The following is a 6,904-nucleotide window of genomic DNA, read 5'->3' as shown; positions in this document are numbered from 1 at the left end:
CTTATGACCTATCCGACTTACGACCGATTGATTTTACGACGATTGGCGCCCCAAAATAAATAGTCCAGTTGAAATCTAATGGGTTTAAATTCTTAGAAATTAGCCCGTCTACAGATGATGTCAGCTAACGCTTCCCCTAGGTTTGGTTATCGATCGCCACTGCGGTTATCCCAAGCGTTGGATGAATATGCTGCCGCGAAGGCACCGAGGCAACCTCGTATTTGTTTATAAGACGACTGCTCGAGACACGAAATTTTTGACTAAGGCCAGTATAATAGTATAATACAGAATGGTGTGTGTGACTTTTACCCGAGAATGTAAAAATATAAAACAAAGCTATATAGACATATAGGCCGACTTACGACCACTCAGTCGGAACCAATTGTGGTCGTAAGTCGACGACGACCTGATATATATATATATATAATATATATATATATATTTCCAGTAAATATTGGTGCCTTGTTGTACCACTAATCTGTATATATACATACATACATACATACATATATATATATATATATATATATATATATATATATATATATATATATACATATATATATATATATATAATATATATATATATATGTATATAAATATGTAAATGGATGAATGAATTATCCTTCGACCTATTCAAAGGTAGAAACTCCGGGTTAATGTGCAGTAATTTGTGTAGTATAAGTAAATATATGGAGTTGAACGAAGAGGTTATTAAAATTCTTTTACTTTCGACATGTTTCGAAGACACCATTGGTATTATTCCAAAGGAATAAACGGTGTAAAATATAATCTTCTCATCAGGAAAGAAAGAGTGCCTATCTCAAAAATAAGACATTATAACAATTACGATGACTGCCTAAATGATAAACAGAATGTTATTAAGTATTTAAAACGAAACGTTAGAAGATTCGACGTCAAAGGCAAACACTAGGAAGAACTAGATATTATTCGATTATTAACTCTCATATAGTTAGAGTTGCCTTCTCCAACACAAAGAATCTTTCACAAATTATATCTTCTCATAATACCTATCTGCTAAATAAAAGTTCATTTTCTGGGAGTTCCAACATTAAGCTTGTTAATTCCAACCCCTCACATAATAATAATGATAATAATAATAATAATAATAATAATAATAATAATAATAATAATAATAATAATAATATAATATTAATAGTATTAACAACAATAATAATAATAATAATAATAATAATAATAATAATAATAATATTAATAGTATTAACAATAATAATAATGATAATAATAATAATATTAATAATAATAATATTAATAGTATTAATAATAATAATAATAATAATAATAATAATAATAATAATAATATAATAATAATAATATAATAATAATAATAATAATAATAATAATAATAATAATAATAATAATAATAATAATAAGAGAAAAAAATGCTTTCTAATTGATGTATCAATACCGGCAGATGACAACGTGTCTCTAAAAGAAATGGAGAAACTCTCAAAATACAAAGACCTAGAAATAGAGGTAACTAGAATGTGGAATCTGAAAACAGAAACAATTCCTATCATAGTAGGTGCATTAGGCATGATAAAAAAATATTCAGACAAATACATAACAAAAACACCAGGACTTACAAACACATATAACATACAGAAAATTGCACTACTAGGCACTGCACACATCCTACGCAGAACACTTTCCATACAATAACCATCAGAGCATCACAACAAATCACAGCACATACCCAAGGCACACAGAGCTGCGCTCGGTAGTGAAGTGAAAGCACGCTATAAAAATAAAACTACTGAATAGTAATAATAATAATAATAATAATAATAATAATAATAATAATAATAATAATAATAATAATAATATAATGATAACAATAAAAACATGGTTTTGGTCTCTGAGGACAACTCCAACAGAATTAAATTTATGTCTAATAACTCTAAGATCAAGACTTCTATATACCAATGTAAAATTTCTTGTGGTACCGATGTCTACTTCTACATAGGCGCATCCTCTTCCCAGTTATCTAAGAGAATTTCCAATCATTATTCATCATTTAGGGATAGCAGATAACGCCATAGCACAGGGCTAAGTAAATTGGTTTGGCATCTTAAAGACAACAATAAAGATTTTAATTTAGATTGGTTCTTCCTGACCATATCTTTTCCTTACGATAAGGGCAAGCAATTTTGTAACATTTGCAACTCTGAACTCTTCTATATTCTCTTCTCTAAGAATCACCTTATTAACACACTTATAGAGCGATCTTACAAATGTAGACACTGGCAGAAACATACTTTTAGCTCGTATAAGTGATTTTGCCAGTCTTTATAGTTTGAACAGTTAGTTTAACTTGCACTTTACTTCAATAGAGAAATCTACTTCTAAGCCTTTGAACATTTTTTCAACCAACGTATCCCTCTTTATTTGTTCTCTACTTATTATTTCTTTACCCCTTCTCTTCCTAGTGTTTGCCTTTAACGTCGAATCTACTAACGGTTTTATTAAATACTTAATAACGTTCTGCTTATCATTTAGGCAGTCATCGTAATTGTTATAATGTCTTGTTGAGATATGGTCTCTTTCTTTCCTGATGAGAAGATTACATTTTACACCGTTTATTCCTTTGGAATAATACCAATGTTGTCTTCGAAACATATATCGAAAGTAAAAGAATTTTAATAACATCTTCGTTCAACTCCATTTATTTACTTATGTATGTATGTATGTATGTATGTATGTATGTATGTATGTATATATATATATATATATATATATATATATAGAACATACCACTGACGGATATACCAATGGAAAACTTTATCAATCTTGTGCATTAATCTGAATGTATAAGTAACATTATGGAAGTGTGTATGCATTTCTCTACAATAATATAAATCCAAATAACCCAGCCGGGAACAGACTAGAAATCTCAATAAACATTTATCTCCAAACATAGCGTAGTGTTTTTATATATTAGTGTATATATATATATATGTGTGTGTGTGTGTGTGTGTGTGTGTGTGTGTGTGTGTGTGTCCAGTATCACGCCGGACGCGGAGGAGGAGAGAAAATAGTAATTCAGTGAAGGAGAAGTCGTGAGATAATAGCCCTGACTAAGAGGGAGTGAGACAAAGTAACAGCAATGAGAGAAAGGAAGGGTGATAGATGAATAAGGTAGAAAGGGGTGAAAAAAATAATCAACGTTTCAACTCTGTGTGAATATATGTGTGTATATGTGTTCGTGTTGAAGGAAAGTATGTGAATGTTTGTATTTGTGATTATTATGTATCTTATTTTGTAACTCATTTATATATACAATACTACAATTAGCTGTCATTATTGACGGCACGGGGTCTGCTAGTAGTATAATAACCTTCCTAGATCGCTTAGTTTTCTTGATAGAAATCTAATAACTCTAACACTTATAACATCACAGTCTGCCATGTATTGATAACCACCTAATTTATATATAAAGATTTTTTTGCTTTTTTTTAACCCTAAAATACAGCAAAGAACAACTTTCTCTACAAAGACATTTGTGATCTAAATTTGACACACCTGTTTACCAGTGAAAGCCGTTTTGCTTCCAACAGTAACAATATTAACTGAGCAAAAAGGCGGCGAGCTGGCAGAAATGTTAGCACGCCGGGCGAAATGCGCAGCCGTATTTCGTCTGCTGTTACGTTCTGAGTTCAAATTCAGCCGAGGTCGACTTTGCCATTCATCCTTTCCAGGGCGATAAATTAAGTACCAGTTACGCATTGGGGTAAATGTAATCGACTTAATCCGTTTGTCTGTCCTTGTTTGTCCACTCTGTGTTTAGCCCCTTGTGGGTAGTAAAGAAATAGGTATTTCGTTTGCCGTTACGTTCTGAGTTCAAATTCCACCGAGGACGACTTTGCTTTACATCCTTTCGGGGTCGACTAAATAAGTACCGATTACACACTGTGGTCGATATAATCGACTTAATACCTTTGTGTGTCCTTGCTTAATACTTTAATACCTTAATACCTTTGTGTGTCCTTGCTTATCCCTTCTACGGTAATAAAGAAGTAAATATTAACTAGACTACAAAATCAACGATAGCAACAATAACATCTGTTCCCACTCTCTACACTCTGAGTTCAAATCCAGCCGAGAATAAAGCAGTCAAATATACCAGTCTACACTGAGTTAGCTTTAATAAACTAACCAGGTCATGCTTCACTGAACCCTTAACAAAAACAAAATTTCCACATTAAATCAAATATATCTTACAATAACCCACATCTTACAGACCCATAGTTTCCTCCTAGTCTCATATATCCCTCCTTTCAACACAAATATTTTCTTTGTTTATCTACATCACACTATAGCGCCTAAACATCATGCGTGTATATGTGGGCATAGTGACCTGAGCTTCAGGGAAGATCTATCAATTTCTGCTCATAAAAAAAGGCGGCGAGCTGGCAGAAACGTTAGCACGCCGGGCTAAATGCTTAGCGGTTTTCGTCTGCCGCTACGTTCTGAGTTCAAATTCCGACGAGGTCGACTTTGCCTTTCATCCTTTCGGGGTCGATAAATTAAGGACCAGTTACGCACTGGGGTCGATATAATCGACTTAATCCGTTTGTCTCCCCTTGTTTGTTCTCTCTGTGTTTAGCCCCTTGTAAGTAGTAAAGAAGTAGGTATTTCGTCTGTCTTTACGTTTTGAGTTCAAATTCCGCCGAGGTCGACTTTGCCTTTCATCCTTTCGGGGTCGATAAATTAAGTACCAGTTACGTCGATCTAATCGACTAGCTTCCCCCTGAAAAATTTAGGTCTTGTGCCTAGAGTAGAAAAGAATTTCTGCTCATAAGTTTTTGGTCAACCTGTGAGAATTGTAGAAGACACATGCCAAAGTTGCGGCACAATGAGATTGAACTAGGAACCACTTAGTCGCTAAGCGAAATTCTTAAGTCTGTAGCGATGTCTGCACTTTTACTAGAAATCTGAAACCTGTAGGCGGGTATCAAATTATTCTAAAGTGATAAAAATGGATTGTATTCTTGAATACACATGGAGACAATCACGAATTTTACGAGAACATTATATTTTAAGCAACACAAAATTGATTTATATTTTTAAGTATCTGAGAATGTAAACAACCTAAGAAACAATATTTTCAATCAATTCAGAATTTTAAAACTGCATGTGAATACAAGCAATGGCGTTCGATTTCAGATGAGGTCTTTAAGGAAAGCAAAACATAAATAAATGCCATTTAATAAGTATATTTCTTTATATGGAGTTATTGAACTTTAACCAAGTAAAAGCTTCACTTCACAATATATTTATTTGCAATACAATCCTGGTTTAGTTATGAAAATATGAATATCATCTTTCTCTCGCTTTAACAATAAATATAAAAGAGCTTTTATGAAGCAATGTACAAAAGCAAATCTTTACAAACCTTAACTCAAATATTTATTATTCTATAAGCATAGTAAATGATCAAAAGCTATGGACGGCGGATTACATTCCCTGTATGTATTTCTAATATAGTTCAACCAGTGTATTCGGAGCTGGAATATGCGTCGGAGCGTAATATATATAAAACATTTCGGAAAAAAACAGCAACAACAAAGAAGAGTACAAGATAACTGTAAGAATCAGATCGTTTCGGACGGTAGTGTTTTATCAGGAAAAAGTAGTCTAGATATAAAAGAGATGAAAGTTCCATAGACGCTGTGTACAGTGTTGCGTTGTAAGCTGCACCGTGAGGGAATAAATGTCAGATGGAACTCTGACATGGAGAATGGTATTTTTCATCCCAAACAGAGTTAAGCTTCCGAGGTAGACAATCGGTGTGTGCATATTATTGAGTCTTCTGTAACAAGAGAGACGTGGCGTGAGAGTATGATTCCCTGTAAAAGAGAGGCTAGTCACGGGCGATAATGCTCGAGAATGTTCCTGCATGAGCGTGGTTTTTTTAATGTGTATGAATGATACTTCCATTATGTTCTTCATACATATGTGTACAAGAGAATGGGAGAGCGTTTATGAAGCGGTGTTTTTTGTGTATGTGTAAGTAGGAAGAGAGTGAGGCAATAAACGTAGTGTTGGTCGTGTATACTTATGGAAGGGATTTAGTATCCGTGGTTCATATCAATACAAAGAGATGATTGAAGATAAATAATGGAACGATGTAGGTAAGAAAATGAAATGCAGATTCGGGTTTAAGCATCCGGTGCTGTTATGCTGATGTCTAGAAGATGCTGTCTAGATAAGTTTGCCAATTTCCGATATGTTTCTCCAATTGACAACATACCATGCAGTTTGTATTTTATGCCGGAAATTAGCTTTTTGTGGTAATTATATCCCTATAGACTTTCTTAACTATTTCCTCTTTGGTTATATACATGATCGATTCATCCTACTATATTTCCGTCCCAATATATTTTCGTCTTACGTTAAAAAAGTTCCGCTCACAGTCAACCATACAATACATCCTCTTCGTAATTTGAACAACAATGTCAATTGTAGAAAGTCCCTATTAATAGTCACTTCTATACAGATGTCATCTCTAAATTAGTCGCTATTTGAATGATTAGACAGAAAAGCTGAACTGCGAGTGAGACGCATTACCGAGCCATCTAGTTCACGAAAGTAACAGTTGGGAACTACAAAGGCTGAATAAAAATCGTCAGTTTTACATCCCTGCCTGAGATTGGTGACAAGTATTACTTGACAAGTTCCTCTTTCGGTTCTGGCTGCTGGGAAGAAAAGAAGTATTTTTGTCTGATAATGAAAGGGCTTGCTGTAGATAAAAGGACAGAGTAGAGAAAATATGGTATTGCTTTTAATAATGTGGTAATAGTCGACACAACGGCACATAATTCGGCGATACTAATGCTAATAATGAAAGATTGTTTCTCAT

Source organism: Octopus sinensis, linkage group LG9 (assembly GCF_006345805.1).
Source record: "Octopus sinensis linkage group LG9, ASM634580v1, whole genome shotgun sequence".
Taxonomy (NCBI): Eukaryota; Metazoa; Mollusca; class Cephalopoda; order Octopoda; family Octopodidae; genus Octopus; species Octopus sinensis.
The sequence above is the reverse complement of the archived record's forward strand: the minus strand, read 5'-3'. Positions refer to the sequence as shown.